This window comes from Piliocolobus tephrosceles, chromosome 4 (assembly GCF_002776525.5).
Source record: "Piliocolobus tephrosceles isolate RC106 chromosome 4, ASM277652v3, whole genome shotgun sequence".
NCBI classification, from domain to species: domain Eukaryota; kingdom Metazoa; phylum Chordata; class Mammalia; order Primates; family Cercopithecidae; genus Piliocolobus; species Piliocolobus tephrosceles.
The window spans coordinates 101,878,954-101,900,953 of record NC_045437.1 but is presented as its reverse complement, the minus strand read 5'-3'; the positions used below and the strand labels follow the sequence as shown (position 1 = coordinate 101,900,953).

At 34.8% G+C, this 22,000-nt stretch overlaps 1 pseudogene; it reads right to left on the bottom strand.

Moving 5' to 3' along the window:
• Window positions 1-5,190: 5,190 nt before the first annotated feature.
• On the bottom strand, window positions 5,191-6,360 carry LOC111542709 (annotated as a pseudogene).
• Between the last annotated feature and the right edge of the window lie 15,640 nt (window positions 6,361-22,000).

The window sequence follows — 22,000 nt, the reverse complement described above, 5'->3', positions numbered from 1 at the left end:
TTATGATATACATTTTTACCATTTCCTAGTAATATTTGCTAAAGGAATCTTTTTTCTGTCCCTTATTGATTCCACTGCATCTACTACTATTGAAATCCTACTATCAAAGAATTCACATAAGAGGTAACTCATATATATATCAATATTGATAAGTTTCTTTTTCCTTGACAGATCATGTAAGTCCTTCATATGTTTGAAAAAAAATTTAATACCACTGAATTAAGTGGAGTGGCTGTGGAAACATAGGGAAACATAAAGTGAATTCCATGATTTAGAAGAAAAAAAAGTAATCTATGCCTAAAATATCAGTGGTGTAATTATCGGATTTGAAAATAATCCTCTGCCTAGTACATGTTATGCTGTGCTTCATGCGTGAACCATTTAAAAGATTTATATAACAAGTTTCACAAATTCTGCATGCCAAAGTTCAGATAAATCCAACATGATATGAACATAAACAACTGGCTATACATAAAAAATTGTATATGTATACCTATAAAGTGTATCTACATAGATATGCAAAAGTCTGCAGAGAAGACAAATTGTATAAATATATTTTATATATATATATATATATATAGAGAGAGAGAGAGAGAGAGAGAGATTTACATGTTTGAATCCACTGAAATTAGGAAAGTTCTAATGTATACCTATACTTTTATTACTGCCTCCAAATTTTGGGAGCACCAACTAATCCTGACTTTTGGCTATTGACTTCATTTCACAATACATACAAGATAATGTTCTAGTCTGGAGTCAAAAAGAAAAGATTACTTCTGATATACAGATAGAGCTTAGGCGTGTACTTCATTTTAAGATACCCATGAACAAAACATCTCTTCTCTTTGTCTCTTAGACTCAACACTTTAGAAATTGACTCACTAAAGATTATTTGACAGTGATTGCTTCCCAAATGAAGTCAACAAGCTCCTCAGTATCTGCACAGTGCTGCAGTAGCCACTTCAGTTGCTCTCAACCAAAGCCAACACAACCCTTTCAAAACAAACAACATATCCACCTTAAGCTGCAATAGCTCCAATTATTGACACTTAAGATTCATGGCATCTATCTCTCTTGTTTTTTGTTTAGTAATATTCTGGTTAGATTTTCTCATTTAATAAGCTCATCACCTAAAAATAAGATCTGCTTTACTAGACCAATAGTTGGTATCAACGTGGGTGAATCCAAACCTCAGCAGACAAATATCCCTATATCCTAGCCTCTTGAGTGATTTGATCTGATCCTTCATTTTCCACCGCCATATCTGAATTTTATCATTATTAGCAACTGTTCTTCCTCTGGTATCTGAAATTCAAAACTCTTACAATCTAAGTACAATTATGCATCCTATTCTCACTCTTTTATTTCTATTCTACTCTAGTTACTAACCTCATTAAATCTTATTCATTTACCTATGCTCTTCAACTTCTGATCTATCAGTATCAACCAATCTTTACTGATATCTTTCTTTGTTTACATACCATAGTCCATCACATTTACAATAACTTGATATTTCAATGGCGAACTTTATTGACTCATTGTCAATGTTGGATATGGCAAAACTCAACCTTGAAGTAACTTAAGTAGAAAATATTAACTATAACCTTAGTATTTGTAGCAAGGCTGGAGAAGATAACAATCATACATTATTAATTTTTAACTTTAAACTCCACTGCTATCTTAGCCTTGCCACACAATTCATAATTCCTAGTCAGCACTAACTCCCATGTTGCTCAGCAACTTTTATAACCGTGTGCACTCTCTTAAATATAAGTAATTTCCATTTACATCATGTTCCTTCGAGGTATATATGAGCATAAACACATCTTAAAGGAATTAAATGGCCACCTCTGGCTTTCTAAAAGATTTTAACACTAATATGAAGCCGTGCAAATAATTTTTTTTGTAGATCACTTGAAGGGTGACACTCTTCTGTCAGAACTAAGTTCTATTTTTATTGAATATTATAATATTAGATAGCCCAATTTTAAATAATCTAAATTGAGCACTAAAATAAAAATATTCAAAATGTATTAATCACATTCAGTCAACAAATTATGAAAGGACTTTAAATAATTTGGCTTCAGTGACTTACCATTTTTAAAGAAGTCAAAACCATCAAAAGAAGAACATAATTAAAAACATTTCTATGGAGTTAATTTTAAATTTTTTTAGTAGGAGCAATAGAAAAGCTTGGGTTGGAAATTTGATGAAATTAAATATGTTAGGGGTTGAGTTAAAGTGCATCAAGAAATGAACAATTAAGTTAAAATTTTGATAGATCAGTATCAGGTCCCATTGATGTGTCTACTCTTTTTTTATTCATCATACCAACAAATATTAAAGCAACAAATTTAATAGCTAAGTTAGGAAGCAAGCTACATGTACTATAGCTGTGCTTGTTTATAGTGGACAAAATGAAAATACTGAGAAGGCACACTTCACCTCAGATGATCTTTTTAAAATGTCTATTTTTATTTTTACTAAACAAATACCTGTACTTACGGGGCATGATGTGATGTTTTGATATATGTGTATATCGTGGAATTTTTAAGAGAGTAAAATGGTAGTTATCAGAGCCTGGGGAGGTAATGGGGAGATGTCAACCAAAGGGTACAAATATTCATTTCGACTGCAGAAAGAAGTGTTTGAAATCTACTGCATAATATGGTGACAATAGTTAATGACATAATGTATACCTCTCAGGATCTGATATCTAAGTTGGTAACAACTCTTTTCTGTCATTCTTGAATTTAGCCCTTTAATTATTGCTGGTTACAACATCTAGATTACAAATGTTTATGCATTTTTCCAGTCCTTTCCGCCTATTATTTCTTGAGTCCAGAAAGACAAACCTCAAAGAATGTACACTACAATAGCTCCTGTTCATTAATTTAAAGTGAGGACACTTTTCATCTCTATAAAATTAAAATGACTGTTCACAAACTGAACAAATCTCAAATAATTTAATGATTTTGAAGGTAGAATTTCTGTTTGCACTATTGATTTTTGAAGAAATTTAACTAAATTAGATGTAAAGCATAATATTAATTGATGACTTTGGGGAATGACTAATCTACTCCTATTACCAAGTCAATTAAACCTAATGGGTATTAACACTGGTTTACATAACTGTGTTGTTAACACAGCAAGTCAAAACTAAACAAATTGGAAATGAGTTTTAATAGTAAATTAGACTATTTGCCATTTTGTACTAAAGAAGTTTTGGGAAGTATACAATTTATAAAGTGATTGGAGAACTTGACATTTTCTATCATATGTTACTATTACTTGGTTTTGAGGTACAGGACTTTCAGTAGATAAAGGGAAGAAATTTATGATTTTCTATAATAGTGATTATAATTTATTGAGACTTATCAAGTATTAATTACTGTTCTAAGCTCACACACATGCTCTTACTTGAACATTACACAAATATTCTTAGGTAGCACATATCTGTAATTCAAATAAATTTAGGCTTAAAGCATTTAAGTAATTTGACAAAAGTTAAATTCCGAGCAAAATGAGAACTAATATATAATCTCATACTTGTGCCAATAAATTATTATAGTTTTTTCTACTATGTTAACTAGTTTTTACATAGCCATATGTATATTATTCATTTGTGTATATAATAAAATGTATAATATTCATTTTCACAAAAAATAGATTTCACCTGCTAAAACTCCCTCCTGTGAAAACTATAACTTTTACTTGTTTTATGTGACTATGCAAGATCTGGGAGAAAACAAAGATGTACAATATCCAGATTGGTAGTCAAGCCTGAGCATTAAAGTTTAAGGAGCTGAATATTATATAGCAGAAGGGGAAGCATAAGATTATGCATGTTAAAGGGGCAACCACTTGTAGTAAATTGTTTTATTTTGCTGAATATTCTGATTCAGAGACAAATCTTGTAATTTATATCACCAGATGTGAAAGTATGAATGCAATATTTAAAGCTGTAGCAGTTGTTGGCTGTCAAATTTAAGTGTCATTAAAGATATATTATTTTTGATTTCTAAATTTTAGAAAACACTGTTGCTAAAAACAATGCTAAGTAATTTTTAAATCAAATGGATAACATCCAATCTTATTGGGGCAGTAAATATACTCACCAGCTACTGTTACAGAATTCTGTACAACATTGCATAGACTAATATCCTTCTAAAGTTGCACCCATCCTAATTCCATAAATCTGTAAATATGTTAACTCACACAGCAAAAGGACCTTGGTCTAGGAGATTAAGTTAAGCATCCTGAGATGTAATTATTGACCCGGGTTATTCAGATGGGACTATTGTAATCATGAAAGTTCGTATAAGATGCCAGCAAGAAGGTCAAAGAGAAGGAGAAGTAACAATGGATGCAAAGATTGTAGATATGAAAGGAAGTGCCCACTCGCCAAGTAATGCAGACAGCCTCTGGAAACCAGAAAAGACAGAAAAATTCACTTTCTCTTAGAGTTTCCAAAAGAAACTCAGACCTCTTGGCACCTTGATTTGAAAACTTCTGACCTTCGAAAGTGTAAGATAATAAATTTATATTTTTTAAAACCACCAAGTTTGTGGTAATTTGTTACAACATCAATAGGAAACTAATAAAAAGTCTAAATTATTTTCTAACCCTATAAAGAATCTCCAGTTTTTGGTAGTCAGTAAGAATACTGCTCAGATCTTATTATGCAATTCTGTCAGGACTTGCTTCTTGACATAGCAATGAAGTACATATGATGGCAAGAGTCCAAGTCTTGGAAAGTAGTAAGCTGTGGTTAGCCCTTTTTGTCAGGATTCTCTGAGTCTCTTTTCTGTCTGTTCTTGGTTTTTGCTCATTGTAAAACTTGTCTGATCTAATTATCTTCTGGTTACAAGGTTGAATCTGTTACTTCTAAACAGTCTTTAGTCTTGGTTGAGACAGCACACCAATGGAAGGTCAAAACAGTATCTTGGTAAAGTGTTAAAAAGTTCCAACTTTTATTTTTCCAGAGAAGTATTCAAAAAATATAAATGGTGTTTTGATAGTATACTTAAAAACATCTCAGTCTTGTCTTGCAAGCAAGTTATCTCTCCTCTCCTTGGAGTTCCTGAGAAATGGGAAATCAATTAATGCTTTTTTAAAAATGAGCCTAATGCCCATACCCAAATGTCATATAGTAGGATCAACATCAGTGATTAAGACCAAAAATTTAAGCTAGACTTTCCAGATTTTTACGGCCTGTATTCGAAGTACATTTATAACTACATTCTCAGCAGCCACCTACAGAAAGGAAAAGAAACAAAGGATTCTAATAGATTAGACTATTTTCTCTAAAAATACAATGTGGCAACAAAATAAAGAATAGGATTTATAAAGAAGGATAATGTGCCTGATCTGCCTTGAAGAACCAGTTCTGCCTTAATTTATTCATCCCGCGTGTCAGAGAGGAATGTAAATTAAGAAATACTATATAGATTTATGCTTGGTAATAATAGCAGCCTAGCCAACTAGTCACATGTCCAAATTAATATTCTTGAACTTTGAATTATCAGATTCACACTTCTTCCTTCTTTTGGCAAAAGAGAAAACAGGTGAGCAATGACAGACCTTTAGGAAATAAAGATCTGGAAAAACTTCTCTCTATGATATATATCAATTGATATGTCAATTGTAAAACAGAGGAAAACATGTTGAATATATTAATCAACTTAGAATTTTACATAATACCTATTGTACTAGACCATCCTTGCAATGCTATAAAGAATATTAAGACTTGGAAATTTATAAAGGAAAGAAGTTTAATTGGCTTACAGTTCTGCAGGCTGTACAGAAAACATAGGGGCATCTGCTTCTGGGGAGGCCTCAGGAAGCTTACACTCATGGCAGAATGTTGTAATGCTACTGCCACATTTGTGGCATCTTTTGCACTGGTTCAAATTAAGGATAGTCGCTGTCGTCCCTACACCAGGCTTGGGCTTCTTCTGCAGACACCTACTGTTCGCTATGTCAGTCTTGTTACCCAAAATCACAAAAGGAAAGCTTTTGGGTTCTTCCACATCAGCGAAATATATGAATCCTTTCTTCCAGTTACTCAAGTTCTGGAAGCTTTGGAATTGTCAACACTAAAAGTAAGCAGGCAGCAATCACAACCTCTGTAAAATGGCATCCTCAGGCTTCAGAATCGCTCCTGACCTGCTGTGTCCCAATTCTACATGGTACCAAAATATCTATCCACTTCTAAATCTTTACTTAAAAATTCCACACCTATTGTATGGAAGAGCTGGGTATCAAACTTACTAGTTACATATCTGTTCATAAGACAACTCTTCCCAACTCCACCATCTCAAAGAGAATTACTTTAAGAAGTGATGATTTTCCTGCCATTGTTAATCTCAAGAGCTTTGGTTTCAGAACTCTCAATTGTTCAACTCAATCATCATTATCTCCTAGTGTTGTTGAAAAGATTCACTCAAATGACAGGGAGAAAGTATTTCATCACAATGCCAGGCTCATTATAGGAGTGCAAGAAATTTCTCATGGCCACACAGACCTCTGGGCTGGCCCATCCGAGTGCAATGAAACAGAAAGAGGGTTGGGACCTGCCGAGCAGAAGGTGGAAGTGGTAGAGATGTCAGGCTCTGGCTCCAGTGGCTGCCATCAGGTGCAGAGGAAATAACATGGCCACTAGCTTGGGTCGGCTGCCACACATTTTTAAACAACAAGATCTTGCAAGAACTTACAATGGGGAGGACAGTCTCAAGGGGATGATGATGCTAAACCATTCATAAGAAACCCACCCCAATGAGCTAATCATCTCCTACCAGGCCCACTTCCAACACTGGGGATTACAATTCAACATGAGATTTGGGAAGGGACACATATCCAAACTATATAACCTACTATGGGTATATTAATTATAACAAAAATAAAATTAAACTGCATCCTTGGATAAGGAAAAAAGAAGAAGTTACATTATAAAAAATACTTCAACATCTTTTTGAAAAGCAGAAATTGAATAGAAAATAGATACAGTGTAGCTAATTTTTCAAACAAGAGTATCCAGTGAAAGGGCTAGCCGTGAAGAACTCTCATAAAAAACTTGCTAATTATTTCCATAGAATTCTGAGTTTTTGATTTTGCTGGCGAGTTCTAGAATGGAAAACATGAACTTATTTTCTTTGTTTCTTTTTTTTTTTTTTTTATTTTTCTCAGACGGAGTCTCACTCTGTTGCCCAGGCTGGAATGCATTGGCATGATCTCAGCTCACTGAAACCTCCGCCCCCCAGGTTCAAGTGCTTCTCCTGCCTTAGCCTCCTGAGTAGCTGGGATTACAGGCGTGTGCCACCATGCCTGGCTAATTGTGTATTTTTAGTAGAGTCAGGGTTTCACCATGTTGGCCAGGCTGGTCTCGAATTCCTGACCTCGTGATCCGCCTGTCTCGGCCTCCCAAAGTGCTGGGATTACAGTTGTGAGCCACCGTGCCCTGCCACAAAAACTTATTTTCAAATTTATATAGAGTACAACTGGCCTCCTCTGCTCCCTCACCATTCTCCCAAAATAAAACACAGAATACAGTGGTCAGGAACCCAAAGCCTAGGCAAAAAAAAAAAAAAAAAAAAAAAGTTTAATCCCGGCGAGACAGCAGAATCCTGGGATTACCTGTTACAAAGGAAGATTATGATAATTTATGGAGTTGGAAACCAGGTGAGAAGTGGTCATAGAAACAATTGCACGCCTACATATAGTCTCTTACTTTGCCAGCCTGTCCCATAGGACCCCTAGGACAGAGGCACCCAGCAATGCTTACTGGTAAGTAGTTTAAAGAATTGTCATTTGGAGAGAAGATAAAGAGAAAAAGATACTCACTTACTGAAATGTTTATAACTAGCTGCCTTAATATCCCGAAATAAAACAACATTGCCAACAAAGCCCATATGCACTCATATTGCCCTAACTCCAAATCAGATCAGGTAGTATCTCATTAATCCTATGATGAAAGCTCCCAACATACGACAACATTAATGTTATTATTACTATTAGAAAGTGTGAGGTCTTCTACTCTGTTAGAAGTTAGGTAGGGTGAGGACCCTACCTAAACTTGTTTATTTCAATGAGCAATTTTATTAATTGCACTATATATACTTTGACTCTCTATTGTTCCCTGCATATTCTTTTTAAAACTTTTTATTTTTATTTTTTATTTTTAATTTTTGTGGGTACACAGTAGGTGTATATTTATGGGGTACATGAAATATTTTGATATAGGCATACAATGCATAATAATGTCATGAAAATGGGGTATCCATCCCCCTCAAACATTTACCCTTTGTGTTACAAACAATCCAATCATACCTTCTAGTTAAATTATTATTGACTATGGTAACCATGTTGTGCTATCAAATACTAGATCTTATTCATTCTTTCTGTTTTATTGTACCCATTAACCATCCTCATCTTCCCAAAAGCCCCCTACTGCCCTTCCCAGCTTCTGAAAATCATTATTTTACTCTTTATGTCCATAATTTAAATTATTTTGATTTTTAGATCCCACAAATAAGTGAGAATGTATGATATTATGCCTCGCTTGTTCCACTTAAAATCACTACCTCCAGTTTCATCCATGTTGTTGCAAGTGACTGAATCTCATTCTTTCTTATGACTGAATAGTATTCCATTGTGCATATGCACCACTTTTCTTTATCCATTCATCTGTCAACTTGGGTTGCTTCCAAGTTTTGACTATTATAGACAGTGCTGCAAAAAACATGGGAGTATAGATATCTCTTTGATATACTGATTTCCTTTCTTTGAGGTATATACCGAGCAGTGGGATTGCTGGATCACATGGTAGCTCAATTTTTAGTTTTTTGAGGAATGTCCAAACTGTTCTCCATAGTGATTATGCTAATTTACATTCCCACCAGCAGTATACGAAGATTCTCTTTTCTCCAAATCCTCACCAGCATTTGTTATTGCCTGTCTTTTGGGTATGTCTCATTTTAGCTGAGGTGAGATGATATTTCATTGTAGGTTTTGATTTGCATTTTTCTGATGAACAGTGATTTTGAGCACCTTTCTGTATGTTTGTTTGCCATTTCTATGTCTTCTTTTAAATGTCTATTCAAATCTTTTGCCCATTTATGAATCAGTTAATAATTTTTTTCTATAAAGTTATTTAAGCTCCTTTTATATTATTGTTATTACTCCCTTGTCAAATGAGTATTTTGCAAATATTTTCTCCCATTCTGTGGATTGTCTTTTCAATTTGTTGATTGTTTTCCTTGCTATTTGAAGCTTTTTAACTTGATGTGATCCCATTTCTCCATCTTTGCTTTGGTTGCCTGTTCCTGTGAAATATTACTCAGAAAATTTTTCTCTAGATCAATATCTTGGAGAGTTTTCCCAGTGCTTTCTTGTAGTAATTTTATAGTTTGACGTATTGAATTTAAGGCTTTAATACATTTTGATTTAATTTTTGTATATGCTGAGAGATAGAGGTCTAATTTTTTTCTGCATATAGATAGTATGTTTTCCCAGTACCATTTATTAAAGAGTTTTTTCTGCAATGTGTCTTCTTAGGACCTTTGCCAAAAATAAGTTCACTGTAGGGGTGTGGATTTGTTTCTGGGTTCTCTATTCTATTGCATTGGTCTATGTGTCTGTTTTTGTGCCAGTATTATGCTGTTTTGAATAAAATAGTTCTGTAGTAATTTAAAGTCAGGTAATATGATTCCTCCAGTTTTGTTATTTTTGCTTAGGATAGCTTCAGCTATTATGGGTCTTTTGTGGTTTCATATGAGTTTTAGGACTTTTTTTATTTCTGTGAAGAGTGTCATTGGTATTTTGATAGGAATTGCATAGAATCTGTAGATGACTTTGAGTAGTATGGACATTTTAACAATATTGATTCATATGATCTATGGAAAAGGAATATCTTTCTTATTTTTGGTGTCCTATTCAATTTCTTTCATCAGTGTTTTACAGTTTTCGTTAAAGGAATCTTTCACTTCTTCGGTTAGGTTAATTTTCAGATATTTAATTATATGTCTGGCTATTGTAAATAGGATTACTTTTTTATTTCGCTTTCATATTGTTCATTGTTGGCATATAGAAATGTTACTGATGTTTGTACGTTGATTTCATAACCTAAAACATTACTGAATTTTTTTTGTCAATTGTCAATTCTACTAGTTTTCTTCTGGAGTTTTTTGTTTTTTTGAAACATAATATCATCAGAAACCAAAGATAACTGGACTTCTTCTTTCTCAATTTTGATGCCCTTTATATCTTTCTCTTGTCTGATTGCTCTAGGTAAGACTTCCAGTACTATGTTAAGTAACAGTGGTCAAACGGGCATTGTTTACATGTTCCACATCTTAGAGCAAAGGTTTTCAGTGTTTCCTCACTCAGTATGATACTATCTGTGGGTGATTCATATATGGCCTTTATTTTGTGGAGGTATGCTGCTTATATACCCAGTTTTCTTTTAAAGTTTTTATCCTAAAGAGATGTTAAATTTTGTCAGATGCTTTTTCAGCATTAAGTAAAATTATCATATACTTGTTGTCCTTTTCATTCTGTTGATATGATGTATTACACTGATTGGTTTTCATATGTTGAACCATCCTTGCATCCCAGGGATAAATCCCACTTGGTTATGATGATATGGATTGTTGAATTTTGTTTGCTGGTATTTTGTTGAGAATTTTTGCATCAATATTCATTAGAGATGTTGGCTTGTAGTCTTGTTTCTTTAAAGTGTCTTTGCCTGGTTTTGGTATCAGGGTAATACTGGCTTCATAGAATGATTTTGGAAGTATTATCTCCTCCTCTATTTTTTAGAATAGTTTGAGTAGGATTGGTATTAGTTTTTCTTTAAATGGTTGTTAAAACTTAGCATCCCAGAATCGGGTCCCAGACTTTTTCTTTTCTTTTTTTCTTTTTACTAGAGATATTTTTGTATGGCTTTAATCTCATTACTTGTCATTGGTTTGTTCAGGTACTGGAGTTCTTTGTGGCTCAGTCTTGGTAGGTTTTATGTGCCTATGAATTTGTCCATTTCCTCTAGATTTTCTAATTTATTGACATATAGTTGCTAATAGTAGACATTAATGACCCTTGGAATTTCTCTGGTATCAACTGTAATGACTTTTTTTTTTTCATCTCTGATTTTATTTATTTGGATCTTCTCCATTTTTTCTTAGTTGGTCTGGCTAAAGGTTTTCAGTCTTGTTTTTTAACTTAAAAAAAATCAACTTATTGTTTCCCTGATTTTCTGTATTGCTTTAAAGATTTTGATTTTATTTATTTCTGCTATAATGTTTATTATTTCTTTTCTTCTACTAATTTTGGTCTGAGATGCTCTGGTTTTTCTAATACTTTAAGATACATCATTAGGTTGTTTATTTGAATTTTTGTTCCTCTTTTTTGATCTAGGCACTGACAGCTATAATATTCCCTTTTAGCACTTCTTTCTCTGTACCCCATAGGTTATGGTATGTTGTGTTTCCATTATCATTTGTTTGAAGTAATTTTTAAATTTCCTTCTGAATTTCTTCATTAACTCACTTGTCATTTAAGAGTATGTATTGTTTAATATTCATGTGTTTTTATAGCTTCCAAAATTTTTCTTTTTATTGATTTCTAGTTTTAGTTTACTGTGTTCAGACAAGATGCTTGAAATGATTAAAAAAAAATTTTGGAATGTTTTCAGACTTGTTTTGTTACCTAACATATGGTCTATCCTTGAAAATGATCCATGTGCTGAGGAGAAGAATGTGTATTTGGCATCCTTGAATGAAGTGTTCTGTAAACATCTGTTGGGTCCGTTTGATCAATAGTGCAGATTAGGTCTGATGTTTCTTTGTTGATTTTCTTTCTGAAAGATCTGTTCAAAGCTGAAAGTCGGATGCTGAAGTCTCCAACTATTATTGCTTTGGTGACTATCTCTCTCTTTATCTAATAATATTTGCTTTATCAATCTGGTTGCTGTAATGGTGGGTGCATATATATTTCAAATTGTTATGTCCTCTTGCTGAACTGACATCTTTCTTCTTACAATTTTTGTCTTGAAATCTGCTTTTTCTAATATCAATATAGCTACTCCTGCTCTTTTTTGGTTCCTATTTGCATGGAATATCTTTTCCTATCCCTTTATTTTTAGTCTTTGACTATCTTTATAGGTGAAGCGTGTTTCTTTTAAGTAACAGATCACTGGGTTTTGCTTTTTCATTCATTCAGCTCGTCTATGTCTTTTGATTGTAGAGTTTAGTCTCTTTACATTCAATGTTGCCATTGATGAGTAAGGACTTACTCCTGCCATTTTGTTACTTATTTTATACTTGTTTTGTTATCTTTTCTTCCTTCTTTCTTTCCTTCCTGTCTTCCTTTTAGAGAAGATAATTTTAGAAAATGTTTTTTGGCTTGAGGTTACTGTGAAGTTTGAAAACACTATCTTATAAACCATTATTTTAGAGTGATACCAACTTAACAACTTAATATTATTTACCTAAACAAACGAACCAACAAATAAGCAAAAATAAAACAAGCATAAAAAAAAAAAAACAAGCACAAAGAAAAACAAACGTTCAACAAATGAACAAAAAGAAAACTAATAAAAACAATCAACCTTAACTTTGTCCATCAGCTTTTTACCTTTTTGCTGTTTTTATTTATATCTAATTGTATTGTGTATATCTTGAAAATTTATTGTAGTCATTATTTTTTATTGTTTCATTATTTAGTCATTCTACTTAAGATAAAAGAGTTTGCACACCACAAATTACCGTGCTATAACATTCTGTATTTTTCTGTGTATTTATTATTGTCAATAAGTTTTGTACCTTCAGATGATTTATTATTGCTCATTAGCATACTTTGAAGTACTCTAGCATTTTCTGCAGGACAGTCTGGTGTTGATGAAATCTCTCAGCTTTTGTTGTACAGGAAAGTCTTTATTTGACTTTTATATCTGAAGGATACTTTTGCTGGATGTACTATTCTAGAATAAACATTTATTTCCTTCAGCACTTTATATATGTCATGTCACTCTTGTCTGACCTGTAATGTTTCTACTGAGTAGTCTGATGTCAGACATATTAGAGTACCATTGTATGTTATTTGTTTATTTTCTTTTGCTGCTTCTAGGATTCTTTCTTTATTTTTGATGTTTGGAAGTTTGATTATTAAATGCCTTGAGGTAGTCGTCTTTGGGTTAAATCTCTTGGTGTTCTATAACCTTCTTATACCTGGATATTCGTATCTTTCTCTAGATTTAGAAAGGTTTTTTTCTTATCACTATGAATAAATTTTCTACTCCTGTTTCTTTCTCTTCCTCCTCTTTAAGTCCAATTACTTAGATCTGCCTTTGTGCAGCTGTTTTCTATATTCTCTAGGCATGTTTTTTTGTGTTTTATTCCTTTTCTTTTTGTTTCTTCTGGCTGTATATTTTCTAATAGTCTGTTTTTAAGCTCACAAATTCTTTCTTCTGGTTGATCAACCCTTCTATTAAAAGACTCTGATGCATTCTTCTGTATTCCAATTGCAGATTCCACCTCCAAAGTTTCTGCTTGATTATTTTTAATTATTTCAATATTTTAGTTATATTTGTCTGAGAGAATCTGTGTTATCTTGAATTTGAGTTTCCCCAAAACAGCTCTTTTGAATTCTGTATGAAAAGTCACATGTCTCTTTTCCTTCAGGATAGGTCCTTGGTGCCTTATTTAGTTCATTTGATGACATTATATTTTGCTGGATGGTGTTGATGGTGGTAGATGTTCTTTGGTGTCTAGGCATTGAAGAGTCAGGTATTTATCGTAGTCTTTACTGTCTGGGCTTATTTGCAGCCATCTTTCTTGGGAAGTCTTTTTGGAAATTTGAAAAACTTGGGTGTTATGATCTAAGCTGTATATCCTTTAGGGGGTACCCCAAGCCTGGTAATGCTGTGGTTCTTGCAGACTCATAGAGATCACACCTTGATAGTTTAGGCAAGATCCAGGAAAATTCTTTGGATTACAAGGCATAGACTCTTGATATATTTTCTACTTTCTCTCAAATATAGAGTTTCTCTCTCTGTTCTGAGTTACCTAAAGTGGGGTAGTCGAGTGACACAAGCACCCCTGTGGCCACCGGCACTATGATTGCACTGGGTCAGACCTGAAGCCAACACAGCGCTGCGTCTCACCCAAGGCCTGCCATAATTACTTCCTGGCTACTGCTGGGGACTACTGACCCTGGAGCTCTGCAATTAGACTGTGACGAAGTCATCTAGGTCTGTATTCTTCCCTTCAGGGCAATGAGTTGCCCTAGGTCTTGGGTGGGTCCAGATGTGCCATCTAGGAATCAGAGACTAGAATCAAAAACCTTAGAAGTCTATCTGGTGTTTTATTGTATTGTGGCTCAGCTGGCAATTAAACCACAAAATGTAGTCCTTTCACTCTTTCCTCCTCTTTCCAAAGGCAGAGGAGCCTCACCCTGTAGCCATTATCACCCCAGGCCAGGAGTACTTCAAGACTACTGCTGATGTTCCCTTAATGCCAAAGGACTCTTCAGTCAGTTTATGGTGAATGCTGCCTAGCCTGGGTCTCCCCCTTCTAGGTAGTGGACTCTCCTCTGGCCTAGCACAGGTCCAGAAATGCCACCCAAGAGACAAGTCCTAGAATCAGGGACCCCAAGAGCCTGCTTGGTGCTCTACCCACCTGTGGCCAAGTCGGTATCCAAGGTGTAAGACCAAGTCCCCTTTACTTTTCCCTCTACTTTTCTCAAGTTAAAACAGTCTTGCCCTGTTACAGCTGATAATGTGCTGGGTGTCACCTGAAGCCAGAGAGAGTCTCATCTAAGGCCATTGATATAGGACTTGAGTTTTGCTGCTTATTATTCAGGGGCCAAGGGCTCTTCAGTTACAAAATGATAAGTTCTATCAGAACTAGGTCCTTCCCTTCAAGGCAACAAGTTTCCCTCAGGTGTAGGGTGTGGCTAGAAATGTTTCAGAGCTAAGGCCTAGGAAATAAGCCTCAAGACTCTGACTGGTGCTCTACCCTGCTGTGGCCAAGCTGGTACCCAAGATGCAAGAGAAAGTCTCCCCACTCCTCTCTCCTCTCCTCAAGTGGAGGACCTGTAAGCTATGCAGCCTTTTGAACTTGTAAACTCTGCAGCCTGGGTTTAGGAGGTGGATAATGCCAGCCCTCCTTAGCCACTGTGACTGGTGTCTCATCAGGTCACTTGTTTCCCCGGTCTACTGGCTCTGGGCCCACTTCAGCCCTAGGACTCTCCTAGGAGTTGTAGTTCTTGTGGCCTAGATTGTCTTTCAAGTTTACTTATGGCCCCACAGCACTTTAGTCCATGGTGGCTAGGCTTGCAGAAACTCATTAGGACCACTGGGATTGGCAATTCCCTTCTATCTAGGGTTGGTTTAAATGCTTTATACACAGGTGGGCATCAGCTGGTTTTGTTTTCTACAATAACAATGCAGAACTGAGTTCAATGTCTTGATGAGGGAGAGTATCAATGATTCAAGACTGTTTTCCTATCTCTTCAGTGTGCCTTTCAGTGACGTGAAGTGAAAACCAGATACTGTGAGTGGTCACCTGATTTTTGGTTCTTACGAATGTCCTTTTTCTTGTACATAGTTGTTAAATTGATGTCCTTTTAGGAGGGACGATCAGTGGAGCATTTTATTTCACCATCTTTGCTTTCCCCCTCACTCGGTGCATAAAGATTTAATTACCTCTTTCTGATTCTCTATACCTTTTTCCACTCAGTTACAGTCATTTATATTCTTACTTTTAATGCAATGTTAATATTGCTAAGGTATAACGTTGGCATTAATTGTATACACATAAAATATTATGTTAATATGATGTCTTAAAGCATTGTTTCCATTCCTTTACTCACATATTCACTGTATCATTAGGTTATCTGCATGTATCTAATAAATATCATGCAGCATGTTTATAAATCCAATCTGTGACACTGTTCTTTTATAGGCAAGTTGAAGTCACATATTTATTGTATTTTCTGATTTATTTGGGCTTTTCTCATGTCATTTTGTTTTCTTTGTGTACCGTTTTGGTTTGTATTTTTTTTCTCTCTTCCCTTCCTCTAAATACATCAGGTTTTCTTTGTGATTTTACTTTTTAAATACATTATATTTTAATTTTTACTTGTCTCTTTTAAATTACTAATGTGCATACTCAGCTATGATAAAATGAAAGTTACACTATATGTTTATCACTTTCTGAACAATACAAGAACCATTACATACACTTCATCTCAGATCTCTTCTTTGTTTTTTATATTAACTTTATATTATATATTATATCCACTCTAATTTGTAAATTGTCTGAAATTACTCAATATTATTTTTCAGCGAATGATTATTGACTTGAGCTAGTTCTCCTGTTTTTGGCAAGTGACTTTTGTCATGATAGTTTATTTCTTTATTAAGTGGGATTTTTATTTTTGAGCTACATTTTCAGTGGCAGTATTTTTTGCTTGTTGTTGTTTCCTTCTGTAGAGAGTTCCATATGCTTTGACTCCAGAAACATTCCTTCACAACTTGCAGCTCTGGCTTACGTGATTCTAAGGTAGCAAGTGAGTCTGGACATGCTGTAGGCTATTTAATTTTGGTGTTGAAAACCTACTACCAAGTAGAAATGCAATTCCAAGCCTCACAACCATGAGTTGTACAGGCTCCACGTTTCTATCTCTAATGATTAACTCTCCTGTCATGCTTTAAATAGGAATCTAGTGGTTTCAGTTTTCTAGTCTTTGAGTAAAGCAGGCCTTTGTTCTGGCTGCCTTCTTCTACTAGAGTGAATGCTATGTCCTCCCCTCCAGGTGGCACGTGAAACCTTAGTCTGCAAGTTTTCAGTCATATTGCCATTAACCAAAAGGGTTTAACATCTATATATAATTCTAGTGTTTTCTTTTCTCATGGTTTCTAGCATCAATGGGTTTCTTTTTTCTTTAAAATGCTATTTTTTATTGTTTTTATATGTCGTGTTAAATGGAATTATCTTTATTATGTGAAAATTGGCTACTAGGACTTACAATTGGGAACAAATAGGTAATAATTACCCTGTATTTTATAAAAGGACTGGAACAATTATGTAGACTAACATTTCTTTCACTACTAATACATTACACTGACTACCTATCCTCTAGGCTTACTATTTGAACTTGGAAAAGAGTATTATTGAAAAGAACAGTATAGATACAAGAAAGTCATGCAGTAGCCAGCAAACAATTGTTTACAATGCTAAGGATGAAGAAATCTCTCAGTGGTCAAGTGGATGCTGTAAAGGAGGTCTACTTTGAAATAACTTATGCCTCACCACTAAGGAGGCTGGCTGCTGAACAAAGATGCAGTGTAGACAGTTATGGAATTAAAGAGGCCATGCTGGATTACATTTCTCACATCAGGAAATTGTGCAGAGGGTTTTTAGCCTTCAGGATCCATGAAATATTTACACATGTTATCCACTTGATAAACAGCTTCTGTTCCCTGTCTTACATGAAAGCAAGCCTGTCTTAAAGGAGAAATGGCAGCAGACAGGTGTCTACAACAGTGGACAAATATGTATGTAAAAAGTACCTGCCTCTCACATCTATTCCTTCTTCCCACATGAATATGCCAGAGAGGAAACACAAAGAGGAAGAAAAGGAGCAGATGGAGGAGTCATCTCAGCAAAAGAACATACTTTCCCTGTCCTCCCCAAATCCTTCTTGCTAAAGCATGGCTGGTGTTGATAGGAAGAAGAATAACTAATGTTAATTGAACATAGAGTAGAATTTTAAACTTGAATAGTCTTCTTATATATTTGAATATGAACATAAAATAATGGACGCTGCCCACAACTTGGGTTAAGGAAAAGGGAGATTTAGAAAAACGTGATAGAAGGCAGTGATTGCAGAAAAAAATGAAAATCAATTTGTTTTGATGAATTGTGCAATAAAGCAGTTACACATATGTTTTTATACTGGGAGTGAGGCTTGTCTTTGTGAGCTCAGTCCTCCTTATTGATGGCATGTCATTTATTTAAAAATGAAATCATCTTCAATGTGGTGAGAAAAGCATTTTGCAGATTTTTCCTAGTCAAAACATTGATTTATGTTAAGGAAAACATTTCTGAAATTCATAAATTTAAAATATTGAAATTGTAAAGGGGAGTAAATGTATGATAGAAGATTCATTACTTGGAATATATGTGTGTGTTCTTAAGCTGTAAGAATCACCTACAGAGACATGGGCTTTCCTGCCAGTTAGACCAGCATGCTCACATTTTCACATTGAGTTGGTTCCTAATCCACTCTTTCTTTTCTTCTAGCGGACCCAGACACTTGGACATTTTGCCTTTCTAATTGCTTCATGATAATGTTTTGCTGGATTCTATCCATAAATCCCTTTTTTTCCTTCTTAGCTTTTTCCAAATACTTGCATATGGATCTATTTTATTTTTTTTAATGAAGAATGTAATAATAGCACCTATGTAAATACAGATGAACCAAATCTAGAATAAGAAAATTGTATGAACTGATAAACATATTATAAAAGCTGATTATTAAAATTAAAATCACCTTGTAGTAGATTAAGAGCATGTGATTTGTATCCTAATTTTTCTAGTGTGTTGTAGAAGAACTTGAGTTCAAATCTTTGCTTTATGTTTACTTCTTAGTCAACTTTAGACAAATCACCATGCTTTTGAATTATGCACTAATTTGTGGTAAAGAGTAAAATGTACGTGTGTGTCTGTGAATGAGAGAGAGAAAGGAGAGGCAAGAAAGTGTATGTAGGCCTTTACCTATACAGATATGCATTTAGACAGTACTTCTAGTGCAGCGCAGAGCATGTGGTAAACATACAATAAAGGATACATTATTTTCCACCAGTGCCTCTCTTCTCTTTGAGTCAAGAATGATGAAATTCAAATGAGCAGTACACAAACTTGGGCAGGCCCTTGGAAACAAAATGATCTGTTATGAAGCTCCATGTCCTCCTCTGATAGGCAAAATACATAATAGACTAGCAAAAACCTCAGTCGTTTTTTTAAAAATAACTGAGGATGGAATCTTTTCCCCACTTTCTTGCAAGAAATAGACCAGCCACTGGCACGTGAAACTGAAAACAATAAAGACTTAAACCAGATATGACAATAGGTTTTCTGAATATTTTACCCTTTGTGTTTTCTGTAATGGAACCATAATGGTTATAGCATGAATGTTATAGGGAGTCTGGACTGAGCTGAGGAACCCCGAAAGACGGCCCACCCCAGGTTATATTCCTCAGGATTTCCACTACTCTTTGGCTAAAGCATTGGAAAACATCGCATTTCTAGGGAAAAGAGGAACAGAACGTGAGCTGTTTCAGCTCCTCTCTTCCCTATCTCAGGATGTTACATTCTGGCACATTCTACGGTTATTCCTGAGAACTACAAGCAAAAAAATGGAGAGAACTGGGTCCATCTAGGGCAACTACTGGGTTCCTCCAAGGCCACTAAGCCATTACAGTTTGGCTACAGCACTCTACACTATGCACCATTTTATTTAATTCACACCCAAGACCTGACATTTCCATAGACCATGGGTTTATGTCTTCAGAAAATTACGGTTGAACAGTCAACACGTTATCAAAGTGGGAATAAAATTTATCAACAGTATCTTTAAAACAATATTATTAAGATAATTTTGTTACAGGTCAAACTGCAGAAATATATTCTTAAATTTTGAATAAAGAGTGATGAGACTGACACATATTAGTAAGATAAAGAACTTGAGCTAGAAAAAAAAAAAAGTATGAGTTTCTAATTTGCCCAGGTCGTACCACAACCACTTGTGCTGAGCAAATTTTCTTGCTTTCTGTGTCTACCTTATCTCTGTTATCTGAGGTCATGAAACCTAGAATTCTGACTTCTGATTTCTCCATGTTCCATGGTCTCTTTTTTGTCTGTTTCTCCCTGTATTTCTTTCTTTCCCTCTCCCCAACCACTGCAGATACACACAGTGTGTGTGGATATTACAGTGTCATAGGACTACTAAGAATGGGAAAATTTGATATCTCAAGCCTGAATGGGGTTAGGGGAGGGGAATAATTTTTTGCACCCAGGAGAGAAAGCTGAGTCAGTGTCACTCTAAGATAAAAGCTGCCAGTTTGTAGTAACTCTTCACAGAATGAGCCAAATAAATAATTACTTTGACCTTGTCTTTCTATCTAATTCTCATTTCTTGCCTATGCTTCCCATTACCTAGTCCCCATTCCCCAGAAGCCATAGTGCAACAGACCCCAAGGACTGCTCATATAGTCACAAAGCAGCTAGAGGATCTTGGAGACAGTTCTAGAGAGGTGAATGGGAGATAACCAGTAGAGTAAAAATTTTTCAAATAAGTAAATGTTTGTAACAGTTACTTCACAGTATTTAGACACTCGATGAAACAAATTCATACTAAAATTATAGTGGATTTATTCTTTATCCCAATTACCTAAATTACTGTTCATAGACATATTTGTTTGTTTTCATGGTGCTAGGAAAGACCTGTCCGAGACTGGGTAATTTATACAAGAAAAAGGGTTTAATTGACTGACAGTTCTGCGTGACTGAGGAGGCCTCACAATCATGGTGGAAAGCAAGGAGGAGCAAATCACATCTTACACGGAGGGCAGCAGGCAAATAGAGAGCTTGTGTAGGGAAACTCCCCTTTATAAAACCATCAGATCTCTTGAGACTTACTCACTATCACAAGTACAGCATGGGAAAACTTGCCCCCATGATTCAGTTACCTCCCATTGGGTGCCTCCCACAATATGTGGGAATTCAAGATGAGATCTGGGTGGGGACACAGCCAAAATATATCAATAGAACAAATTATATATATATATATATATATATATATATATATACACACACACACACATACACACACACACATAATATGTATTATAGATGGATGGATGGATGGATAGATAGATAGATAGATAGATAGATAGATAGATAGATAGATAGATAGATAGAACTAGACAAGAATACTCAGGATTTATATTCAGTGATGAACGGATGAATTTTACATAGTAGTGGAAAACTGTTCCATATAGAACAACAGCTTTTTCATTGCTTTATTTTATTTTATTGTATCTTATTTTATTTTATTAATTTATGTTGAGACAGAGTCTCACTCTGTTGCCCAGGCTGGAGTGCAGTGATGCAATCTCAGCTCACTGCAACCTCTGCCTCCGAGGTTCAAGTGATTTTCCTGCCTCAGCCTCTTGAGTAGCTGGGATTACAGGTGCCCGCCATCATACCCAGCTAATTTTTGTATTTTTAGTAGATACAGGGTTTCACCATGTTGGTTAGGCTGGTCTCAAACTCCTGACATCATGATCCATCTGCCTCTGCCTCCCAAAGTGCTGGGATTACAGGCATGAGCCACCACATCCAGCCTCATTGCTGTAAAGATACTGATTGTGGTCAGCTATTTTTGAGACTTCATTAAATAAAATCCTCAAAAGATATCTATTCCAAAGAAGTCAAGTGATCGAAAGAGAAGAAAATCTAAATTAGTCCCTCATTCATACTATGGAAAACATTTTAGTAGAATGTTAAAATAAAAATTACTATGGTATTTGAAATAAATGTTTAATCTTAAGGACAAAATATTATTATTCTGTCTCTCATCAGGTCCTATGATCTAAATAAATTAGTTGTAAACCAAGTGTTAAAGGAAAACCACAACCGAAGTAACAACTTGATTTAAACTGCATTATTTCTCTGATATTATACATGATAATATTCAAGATGTATTATCCACTTACATTTAGACTAACCATATTTCCATATCACCAAGAGAAGCAAATTTCTGGGTTATGATCATTGTACTATGGCTATGTTAAGTTATTAGCATTAGTGACGGGGTAGAGTTATGCTACCTTAACTCTCTTTAAAATTTTTGCAACACTTCTTTAAATTTAAAATTATATAATAATAGAAAGCTTTAAAAAAGCTTATCAAAACCAAGTGTCTTAATACTGAATTAC